Below are 12,145 nucleotides of genomic sequence, written 5' to 3'. Positions count from 1 at the left end.
CCCAGACTCCCCTCCCCCTACTTGAAATAATTAAAAAGTGGACAGAAGGTAATTGTGTGCCCCTGGCACATTGTGGACCTGAAATACCAGGAGTCTGCTAGAAGACTCATAAATGCCGATCAAGCTGATCATGGATCGGCGCCGGCAATGAACCCACGTCACCGATCCTCGCAGATCAAGTCCCGTTTCCGATGCAAAATTGGGAATCGGGGAGGCCAAAGTGGAGGGGCGCCCTGCTGTTCCCAGAAGCGATACAGGAACAGAAGTGGGTGGTGGCAGTGGCCACCGGGCCCGGTGGGCACAGGGAGACGGAGACGAGCTGCCTCCCCTCAGGGGGCGGGGGTCTGGCTGCTCTCCAGTGGCACCCCCATGTGCCCACCCGCCAGGCCAAAATAGAGTGGGCTGGTATTCCAAGTTATAGTAGGAACATGTTGGAGGAGGGCGGCTGCTGGGCGACGAACCGCCTCCCCTCAGGGGGCGGTGGGTCTGGCCGCTTGCCGGCAGCACCGACACTCCCCATGTGGACGTGGACCGGGGTGAACGGTGCACTCGCGAGCCTGGGAGCCAGGGTATGCGGCACAGCTGCAAGCCACCTCCCTTCAGGGGGGGTCTGGCCACTCGCCGTCGGCTCCCCCATGTGCCCATGGGGGAGCGGGCTGGTATTCCCAGCTATAGCAGGAAGGTGTTTGAGGATGGTGGCTGCCAGGCGACGAGGCGAGCCGGGCAACAAGCCAGGCTGGTGGGTGACGAGCTGGGAGACAAGCCGCGACCCCCGGGGGCCCCCGGCCCGCCGCAGGCGGGGCGGGGGGCGTCGGGGGGAGCGGCGCAGCCGCGACCCCCGGGGGCCCCCGGCCCGCCGCAGGCGGGGCGGGGGGCGTCGGGGGGAGCGGCGCAGCCGCGACCCCCGGGGGCCCCCGGCCCGCCGCAGGCGGGGCGGGGGGCGTCGGGGGGAGCGGCGCAGCCGCGACCCCCGGGGGCCCCCGGCCCGCCGCAGGCGGGGCGGGGGGCGTCGGGGGGAGCGGCGCAGCCGCGACCCCCGGGGGCCCCCGGCCCGCCGCAGGCGGGGCGGGGGGCGTCGGGGGGAGCGGCGCAGCCGCGACCCCCGGGGGCCCCCGGCCCGCCGCAGGCGGGGCGGGGGGCGTCGGGGGGAGCGGCGCAGCCGCGACCCCCGGGGGCCCCCGGCCCGCCGCAGGCGGGGCGGGGGGCGTCGGGGGGAGCGGCGCAGCCGCGACCCCCGGGGGCCCCCGGCCCGCCGCAGGCGGGGCGGGGGGCGTCGGGGGGAGCGGCGCAGCCGCGACCCCCGGGGGCCCCCGGCCCGCCGCAGGCGGGGCGGGGGGCGTCGGGGGGAGCGGCGCAGCCGCGACCCCCGGGGGCCCCCGGCCCGCCGCAGGCGGGGCGGGGGGCGTCGGGGGGAGCGGCGCAGCCGCGACCCCCGGGGGCCCCCGGCCCGCCGCAGGCGGGGCGGGGGGCGTCGGGGGGAGCGGCGCAGCCGCGACCCCCGGGGGCCCCCGGCCCGCCGCAGGCGGGGCGGGGGGCGTCGGGGGGAGCGGCGCAGCCGCGACCCCCGGGGGCCCCCGGCCCGCCGCAGGCGGGGCGGGGGGCGTCGGGGGGAGCGGCGCAGCCGCGACCCCCGGGGGCCCCCGGCCCGCCGCAGGCGGGGCGGGGGGCGTCGGGGGGAGCGGCGCAGCCGCGACCCCCGGGGGCCCCCGGCCCGCCGCAGGCGGGGCGGGGGGCGTCGGGGGGAGCGGCGCAGCCGCGACCCCCGGGGGCCCCCGGCCCGCCGCAGGCGGGGCGGGGGGCGTCGGGGGGAGCGGCGCAGCCGCGACCCCCGGGGGCCCCCGGCCCGCCGCAGGCGGGGCGGGGGGCGTCGGGGGGAGCGGCGCAGCCGCGACCCCCGGGGGCCCCCGGCCCGCCGCAGGCGGGGCGGGGGGCGTCGGGGGGAGCGGCGCAGCCGCGACCCCCGGGGGCCCCCGGCCCGCCGCAGGCGGGGCGGGGGGCGTCGGGGGGAGCGGCGCAGCCGCGACCCCCGGGGGCCCCCGGCCCGCCGCAGGCGGGGCGGGGGGCGTCGGGGGGAGCGGCGCAGCCGCGACCCCCGGGGGCCCCCGGCCCGCCGCAGGCGGGGCGGGGGGCGTCGGGGGGAGCGGCGCAGCCGCGACCCCCGGGGGCCCCCGGCCCGCCGCAGGCGGGGCGGGGGGCGTCGGGGGGAGCGGCGCAGCCGCGACCCCCGGGGGCCCCCGGCCCGCCGCAGGCGGGGCGGGGGGCGTCGGGGGGAGCGGCGCAGCCGCGACCCCCGGGGGCCCCCGGCCCGCCGCAGGCGGGGCGGGGGGCGTCGGGGGGAGCGGCGCAGCCGCGACCCCCGGGGGCCCCCGGCCCGCCGCAGGCGGGGCGGGGGGCGTCGGGGGGAGCGGCGCAGCCGCGACCCCCGGGGGCCCCCGGCCCGCCGCAGGCGGGGCGGGGGGCGTCGGGGGGAGCGGCGCAGCCGCGACCCCCGGGGGCCCCCGGCCCGCCGCAGGCGGGGCGGGGGGCGTCGGGGGGAGCGGCGCAGCCGCGACCCCCGGGGGCCCCCGGCCCGCCGCAGGCGGGGCGGGGGGCGTCGGGGGGAGCGGCGCAGCCGCGACCCCCGGGGGCCCCCGGCCCGCCGCAGGCGGGGCGGGGGGCGTCGGGGGGAGCGGCGCAGCCGCGACCCCCGGGGGCCCCCGGCCCGCCGCAGGCGGGGCGGGGGGCGTCGGGGGGAGCGGCGCAGCCGCGACCCCCGGGGGCCCCCGGCCCGCCGCAGGCGGGGCGGGGGGCGTCGGGGGGAGCGGCGCAGCCGCGACCCCCGGGGGCCCCCGGCCCGCCGCAGGCGGGGCGGGGGGCGTCGGGGGGAGCGGCGCAGCCGCGACCCCCGGGGGCCCCCGGCCCGCCGCAGGCGGGGCGGGGGGCGTCGGGGGGAGCGGCGCAGCCGCGACCCCCGGGGGCCCCCGGCCCGCCGCAGGCGGGGCGGGGGGCGTCGGGGGGAGCGGCGCAGCCGCGACCCCCGGGGGCCCCCGGCCCGCCGCAGGCGGGGCGGGGGGCGTCGGGGGGAGCGGCGCAGCCGCGACCCCCGGGGGCCCCCGGCCCGCCGCAGGCGGGGCGGGGGGCGTCGGGGGGAGCGGCGCAGCCGCGACCCCCGGGGGCCCCCGGCCCGCCGCAGGCGGGGCGGGGGGCGTCGGGGGGAGCGGCGCAGCCGCGACCCCCGGGGGCCCCCGGCCCGCCGCAGGCGGGGCGGGGGGCGTCGGGGGGAGCGGCGCAGCCGCGACCCCCGGGGGCCCCCGGCCCGCCGCAGGCGGGGCGGGGGGCGTCGGGGGGAGCGGCGCAGCCGCGACCCCCGGGGGCCCCCGGCCCGCCGCAGGCGGGGCGGGGGGCGTCGGGGGGAGCGGCGCAGCCGCGACCCCCGGGGGCCCCCGGCCCGCCGCAGGCGGGGCGGGGGGCGTCGGGGGGAGCGGCGCAGCCGCGACCCCCGGGGGCCCCCGGCCCGCCGCAGGCGGGGCGGGGGGCGTCGGGGGGAGCGGCGCAGCCGCGACCCCCGGGGGCCCCCGGCCCGCCGCAGGCGGGGCGGGGGGCGTCGGGGGGAGCGGCGCAGCCGCGACCCCCGGGGGCCCCCGGCCCGCCGCAGGCGGGGCGGGGGGCGTCGGGGGGAGCGGCGCAGCCGCGACCCCCGGGGGCCCGGCTGTCTTTGTCTTTGTCTTTGTCTTTGTCTTTGTCTTTGTCTTTGTCTTTGTCTTTGTCTTTGTCTTTGTCTTTGTCTTTGTCTTTGTCTTTGTCTTTGTCTTTGTCTTTGTCTTTGTCTTTGTCTTTGTCTTTGTCTTTGTCTTTGTCTTTGTCTTTGTCTTTGTCTTTGTCTTTGTCTTTGTCTTTGTCTTTGTCTTTGTCTTTGTCTTTGTCTTTGTCTTTGTCTTTGTCTTTGTCTTTGTCTTTGTCTTTGTCTTTGTCTTTGTCTTTGTCTTTGTCTTTGTCTTTGTCTTTGTCTTTGTCTTTGTCTTTGTCTTTGTCTTTGTCTTTGTCTTTGTCTTTGTCTTTGTCTTTGTCTTTGTCTTTGTCTTTGTCTTTGTCTTTGTCTTTGTCTTTGTCTTTGTCTTTGTCTTTGTCTTTGTCTTTGTCTTTGTCTTTGTCTTTGTCTTTGTCTTTGTCTTTGTCTTTGTCTTTGTCTTTGTCTTTGTCTTTGTCTTTGTCTTTGTCTTTGTCTTTGTCTTTGTCTTTGTCTTTGTCTTTGTCTTTGTCTTTGTCTTTGTCTTTGTCTTTGTCTTTGTCTTTGTCTTTGTCTTTGTCTTTGTCTTTGTCTTTGTCTTTGTCTTTGTCTTTGTCTTTGTCTTTGTCTTTGTCTTTGTCTTTGTCTTTGTCTTTGTCTTTGTCTTTGTCTTTGTCTTTGTCTTTGTCTTTGTCTTTGTCTTTGTCTTTGTCTTTGTCTTTGTCTTTGTCTTTGTCTTCGTCTTCGTCTTCGTCTTCGTCTTCGTCTTCGTCTTCGTCTTCGTCTTCGTCTTCGTCTTCGTCTTCGTCTTCGTCTTCGTCTTCGTCTTTGTCTTTGTCTTTGTCTTTGTCTTTGTCTTTGTCTTTGTCTTTGTCTTTGTCTTCGTCTTCGTCTTCGTCTTCGTCTTCGTCTTCGTCTTCGTCTTCGTCTTCGTCTTCGTCTTCGTCTTCGTCTTCGTCTTCGTCTTCGTCTTCGTCTTCGTCTTCGTCTTCGTCTTCGTCTTCGTCTTCGTCTTCGTCTTCGTCTTCGTCTTCGTCTTCGTCTTCGTCTTCGTCTTCGTCTTCGTCTTCGTCTTCGTCTTCGTCTTCGTCTTCGTCTTCGTCTTCGTCTTCGTCTTCGTCTTCGTCTTCGTCTTCGTCTTCGTCTTCGTCTTCGTCTTCGTCTTCGTCTTCGTCTTCGTCTTCGTCTTCGTCTTCGTCTTCGTCTTCGTCTTCGTCTTCGTCTTCGTCTTCGTCTTCGTCTTCGTCTTCGTCTTCGTCTTCGTCTTCGTCTTCGTCTTCGTCTTCGTCTTCGTCTTCGTCTTCGTCTTCGTCTTCGTCTTCGTCTTCGTCTTCGTCTTCGTCTTCGTCTTCGTCTTCGTCTTCGTCTTCGTCTTCGTCTTCGTCTTCGTCTTCGTCTTCGTCTTCGTCTTCGTCTTCGTCTTCAAGGGGGGGATGGGGGGATGGGGGGATTTTATTTTTGGCTACCTCTTCTACAAGCAAAACTTTTGTGGTACAAAGTTGTAATGTTATAAAATGGTAAAAATTTCATAAAATAGTAAATTTACTAACAATCCATCTCAAATAAGTATATAGATAATTCAAACAGTATTGCTTATATAATCATATTAGGCATAAATATTTAACATAACTTTTAAACATTAACTAAAAAGTATTAAATAGTAGAGATGGGTTGAAGGTTTTATCTTAAATCCTGAGCAGCTTGAAACCTTCAAGTGAGAACTGAAAACACATTTCTCTGTTTTAGAGAAACTGTTTTTCAGTACAAAATAAATGGGATGTATGTTTTTTTTGCACTCTCCCAACCAGGAGACAGACTCCTCCTAAGAGTTTAATGGCTTCTTTCATTAACAAACACTAGTTGTTTTCATTAAATGAGGTATCAAAATATAAATGTTCATTTAAATGAAACATAGAAAAATAGAACAGATGAACACAACAAGAATTAAGTTTCCTAACATTTCTTAATGAAATCTAACTCAGTCAGATTAACGATGAAATGCATTCAAGTTTCCGTAGCACATATTACAAGGGTAAGTTTCCTGCCTAGATCTTCATGAGATTTCTTTTGGCCAAAACCCTGATCTGCTATTTGGATTACCTTTTTTATATATTATCTTATGCAGAAATCTAACATCTTTTCATATGATAACATAGATAAATATCAAACCACTATTTACTATTTCCAATCATGTGACATTCTACCTAGCCAAAAGTACCACTATGCCTAGCTGCAAGATAAGAGATATGGATAGTAAAAATGACAGGAAAAGTTACATGACCAGGTCATCCTTGGTCTCTGCTAACAATTAAAGAACATGTATTTGATACTGTTCACTATTTTTAATTGGCTGTCAAAGATAAAGAAGCACCAGTTATACACCATACTAGAAAAAGAACTGCAGTGAAGTTCATACAGCGTAATTTAGAATGCATATGGTTCACTAAGTATGTGTTCTAAACCATAATCAGCAGTCTACTGGTTTGAATCCCACTACTGACATGAGCTCAGTAGGTGGCCTTGGGTCAGCCACTCCTCTCAGCCCCAGCTCCATTGTGGGGATAAGAATAACACTAACTTGTTCACTGCTCTGGGTGAGGCGCTAATATGTGTAAAATAGCGGTATATAAGCACAGTTATTACTATTATTTATATTTCCACGACACCATCCCTTGACCTGTGAAATTAAGTATTTTGATAAATATGAAAGTGATACAAAATATAAATGCATTGCATAATGTGTGAGTGTACATATACAAACTTTAAAAATTGTATTGGATAATACCGCAAAGCATGATTACTGAGAAAGCTGCTTTCACTGCTTTCAGTGTGGAGAGCTGCTTGTAGATCAAAACAACCTGGCGAGCTGTCTTCATGTAGAGTGCACTTGATTCTCTTGCCTTTCAATTCTGCTTTCGTTCAGCATGGGTAAATCAATGTGTCAGCAGTAAACATTTGTATCACTCCTCTCTGAATGACCTTTTAAATTTTACTGCCTATCGTGTCAAAGCAATTAAAATTAACAATACAGTTACTAAGCTGCTAAGATCAATTAATGGCTCTTAGGCTTTATTTATTGATCTAGTGACATCTTCAAAACCCACTGGTAACAGACTATACATACTTCTCTTCTATCCACAATATATACACAAGGATTGATTACATATTCTTATCTTCTAAATTACATATTGAAATGACATATTCTTATCTCCTAAATTAATTAGTCAAACTCTTACATCAAGGATTGGTGACAAGTTGTGGACAGACTATGCTTGGACAGAATGTACACTGAGAATAAATGACATCAAACAAATTGGAAACTAAATAAATCACTTTTATTTAACAAATAAATTTCTTCTGAAGTCTCTTTCCATGTGCTACGAAAGTGGTACTTAGAGGGAAATTAATCTCCATTGCCTCCTGTCATGAAGAGCAAAAAGAAAACATTAGAAATGAAATGATATCTAGAATAAGAAAACTAGAAGATGAACACAAAAAAGGCCACCCAATCTATAAACTTACTTGCATAAAAATTAGAGGGAAAAACCTCCTCACATTCTATACAAGCTATTAAAGGCACCCAGGAAAAACTCAAACTAATTCTGTAAAATTAGCCGATGTATTTGCTGAATACTACCAAACCATTTGTACATCAGACAATCCTGACACTAATCATATTTTAAATTTTTTATCATCACAGGAAATTTGGAAAAAACTCACAAGAACATAAACAATATCTGGACCAGCCAGTCACAACAGAAGATGTTACAGTCACTATCAAATCCTTGAAAAAAATAACAAAGTTTCAGACAGGGATGGATTCCCTGCCAAAGTTTTACAAAAAAATACATTCACCTACTTTCAACTCCATTAACTGCCACATGCAGCTCTGTTATGATAGGAGGTAGCATCCCTCTATCTTGGTCAGAGGCTGAAATAGTAGTTACTCCAAAAAAGGACAACGATATTACAAATACTAAATCTTCTCAACCAATACCCTTACTGAATCAAGACCAAAAGATCTTTACAAGCATATTTGCCAAAACATTGTCTAAATTTAAATAACCAACTACATTCACCTTGACCAGACTGGCTTTATGCCAATAAGGAATCTTTTTGACAATACACGTAACACTTTAACTATAATTAATTTCTGTGTAGCATACAAAACCCCTGCATTACTTCTGACCTTTGATATAGAGAAGGCATTTGATTAAGTGGAAATACCATATCTAAAACTTTTACTTCAAAAAAGGGGTTTTGGCGACCAATTCTAAAATGCCATTAATGCTCTTTATCTTTCTCCAAAAGCTACAGTTAGGACTAACAATGTACATTCGATAGATATCCATATAGCAAGGGGAACTAGACAAGGCTGTCCCCTTTCCCCATTTCTGTTTGCCATAACTATAGACAGGGCCGGTGCTACCATTAGACCAACTAGGCAGCCGCCTTAGGCACAGACCTCAAGAGGGGCATAGTTTTATACAGATTACTTTCTTGAAAAAAATGCAGCTAAGAAAACCTATCGAGCACCCCCTAAATGGTCCTGTCCACAGACATCAAGCAGCTCAAAAGCTCACCGTAACTTTATGTATTTATTTATTTATTTGATGTATACCCTGCCCTCCCCACAGATGGGCTAAGGGTGGCTAACAACATTAAAAAATACATAAAATCAATAATATTTTTTTTAAAAATGATTAAAATAGCCCAGGAGCAGGCTATTTAAACAAATATTGGGAGTCTGTATACAGGCATGGCAGATGGCTGAGGGCAGCTCCGGAAGAAATGGTGGTCTTAGATGGAAGAAGAAGGACACTCGCTGGCACTCAGCCAAAGGCCCAGCAGAACATCTCCGTTTTACAAGCCCTGAAAAACTGTAACAGGTCCCACAGGGCCCAGATCTCCAGCGGGAGAGCATTCCACCAGGCCAGGGCCAGGGCAGAAAAAGCCCTCGCCCTGGTCGAGGCCAGATGGACGTCCTTTGGGCCAGGGACCACCAGGAGTTGCTTGTCTGCAGAGCGCAACACCCTGCAGGGGACGTAATGAAAGAGGCGGTCCCGCAGGTATGGAGGTCCCAGTCCATGAAAGGCTTTAAATACCAAGGTTAACACCTTGAACCAGATCTGGAACTCCACTGAAAGCCAGTGCAGCTGGCACAGCACATGATGAATGTGCACTTGGATGGGCGTTCCGGTAAGGATGCGTGCCGCTGAATTCTGGATCAGCTGTAACTTCTGGGTCAGACCCAAGGGCAGTCCAGGATAGAGTGAGTTGCAGTAGTCTAGCCTGGAGGTGACCGTTGCATGGATTACTGTGGCCAGGTCCTGTGGTGAAAGATAGGGCGCCAGTTGCCTGCCCTGTCAAAGATGAAAAAAGGCAGACCTGGCAACAGTCATGACCTGGGCCTCCATTGAAAGTGTAGCATCCAAGGTCACACCCAGACTCCTCACCATCAGGGAAGGTTTCAATTGTACCCCATCAACAGCTGGGAGCCGGTTCCCAGCTCGATTGCCCCATGATCCAGACACAGAACCTCTGTCTTCAGGGGATTCAATTTCAGGCGACTCTGATGTAACCATACCGTCACAGCCTCAAGACCCTTGACCAAGGAATCCAAAGCAAGATCGGACTGGCCATCTGTAATGATTCCAAGTAAATGTGTGCACGTATCTTTAAATGCTTGATGAGATAGGTGAAGAGTGGGGGGTGAAGGAGACGGATGAGTGAGTGATATGTGTCAGGCTATGGCATTCCAGACTTGATAGTCTGTTTCACTCCCTTCTGCAAGAAGACGAGGTCTTTTGATTTCAAAAGGCTTATTGTGAAAGACAGCATTCAAGCCCAGATGTGCATATTCCAGGATTAGAGATCCTGGACGAGCAAAGCGTTGCTAGGAATGAATCATAGAGCAAAGGTTGTTACATTTCACACTCCCGGAGCCCAGCCTCCCCGCCAAGTTCATACAGCAAAACTTCTCAGAGGTGCGCTGAGCTGGCCAAGGTCGAAACAGCAGATAAGACAGGATCCTTTCCCATGGAATCGGCTCCTTGCAGGTGTTGCCTGGAGGGAAAGAAGTCTAAACACTACACGATTAAATATGGCGTTACTTAGGTTAAAACAGTTTCTGACAATATGATTGGTTGAGGACTGAGAGGGTGGGTGGAGTGAATGCAGTTTGAGACTGAGAGTAGAGAGAAAATTTTTAGTCAGAAGAAAGCAGGCTAGCTGTGTGCTGCCTGAATATGTTGAAGTGTTTATGAGAGAAATATGACCTGTGTGGAACCTGAACTGAGCATGTTTGTGAAAGGACACTCAGTCAGGGAAAGAGAGGCCAGCTGTGTGAATGAGAGTAAATGAAGTAACTTTAAGAACCGAGAACTACGTTTATGAAACCGATACGCTTCTCGAATAAATAAAAGCTTATTTTTGTTTTGCTATATCCCAGTGTAGCTGTCATTGCTATATCCCATTCCTATCTTCAGGGCCACATAGAACCACGAAGGAGCCTGACGCTTAGGAACGTTACCAAAGGGAAAATTTAAATAAAATATCTTGGAATAAAATATTCCGGGTGGCAGCAGACTACCCAGAGGGTTAAGGGATAGATTAAAAGAAAAATCTACCCTAAAGAAAGTAAAGGTCATAACACCATCCATCAGCAGATAGAGCTGAGTTTCATCCGCATACCAGTGACAACCTAGCCCAAAGCTGCGGGCTAACGGGGCAAGGGGGCACATATAGATGTTAAATAGCATCGGGGAAAGAATCGCCCCCTGAGGGATGCCACATACCAAAGAATGGTAAGCAGACATCTGTTCCCTGACTGCCACCCTCTGTCCTAGATTGTGAAGGAAGGAGTTCAGCCATTGCAGGGCTGTTCCACGAATCCCCACATCGGCAAGGCAATGGGTCAGAAGATTATGACTGACCATGTCAAATGCTGCTGTAAGATCTAAAAGTATCAGCAGTGCCGACCCACTCCGGTCCAGGTGTCGCCGCAGATCATCTGTGAGGGCAACCAGAGCCATCTCTGTACCATGGCCAGGCCTGAAGCTGGACTGGAATGGACCCAGGATAGAGGCATCACCCAGGTATACCTGCAGCTGTTCCGCTACCGCCCTCTCAATTACCTTACCCAGGAACGGAATATTCGAAACTAGGTGATAATTGGCTGGATCAGCAGGATCCAGTGATGGTTTCTTTAATAAGGACCGCACCACTGCCTCTTTCAGCGAGTCTGGAAAAAAAACAGAACTCAGAGAAAGATTAATGATGTCAGCTAATGGTGCCCAAATCCCATCACCACCACTTTTCACCAGCCATGATGGGCATGAGTCCAGTGGGCATGTGGTAAGTTTCACACCATGCAGGACCCTGCCCACCTCCTCCTGGGAGAGTGGCCTGAATTGATCTAATATCAACCCTGAGGACAACCAAGGGGGCTCCAGTACACATACTGCATCAACTGTGGTGGACAGATCCCGGCGGAGTGACAAGATCTGATCCGCAAAATAGTCTCCAAAAGCCTTACAGCTTATTACCGAATTTACATTTTTATTTGTCCCATGTGTGAGGGACGTTAAAGACCAAATCACTCTGGAAAGTTGTGCTGGGCAAGAACTAGTGGACGCAGTGGAAGCTGCATAGTAGTCTCTCTTTGCAGCTTTCAGTGCCATCTCATAGGCCTTCATAAACGTCCTATAAGATGTTCTTGTCACTTCATCATGGAGTCGCCGCCACACCCGCTCTAGCCGTCTCAGCTCCCATTTGATTTGTTGTAGCTCATCAGTATACCAAGGAGCGACTCTCGTTCGGGGACGGAGAGAGCGACGGGGAGCGATCTCATCAATAGCTTCAGAGAAACGGGCATTCCAGTCCTCTATCAGCTCATCCAATGAGCCACCAGGGGGCATCGGATCCTGCAGAGCGCTCTGCAATTCAATTGGATCCATTTGACTCCACGGGCGAGCATAAATCAGCTCGTCGCCCAAGTAGGAGGGGTCATGGTGCCCAGACAAGCCCTCAGGATGAGGTGGTCTGACCATGGCACAGCTATAGCTTCATCCAGATCCACCTGTATCTCGAACCCAAAGATCAAATCCAGTGTGTGTCCTGCTCGATGTGTGGGCATTGATACAAACTGGGAGAGTCCTAATGCTGCCATGGAGGCTATCGTGTCCATGGCCTGTGAGGAGGTAGTATCATCGGCATGGACATTGATGTCCCCTAAGACCAGAAGCCTGGGGTACTCCAAGGCCCAGCCAGCCACCGCCTCTAACAGGCCAGGCACAGCATCTGCTGGTGTGCTGGGCGATCGGTACACCAGACAGATGGCTATACTCTCCTCGGCATCCCACACCAGGCCCACACAATCAATGCCAGCGATCGTTGGCAAGGGGAGTGGCCTGATGGAGAAAGACTCTCGAATGAGCA

The sequence above is a fragment of the Eublepharis macularius genome, chromosome 2, assembly GCF_028583425.1.
Source record: "Eublepharis macularius isolate TG4126 chromosome 2, MPM_Emac_v1.0, whole genome shotgun sequence".
Taxonomy (NCBI): Eukaryota; Metazoa; Chordata; class Lepidosauria; order Squamata; family Eublepharidae; genus Eublepharis; species Eublepharis macularius.
The sequence above is the reverse complement of the archived record's forward strand: the minus strand, read 5'-3'. Positions refer to the sequence as shown.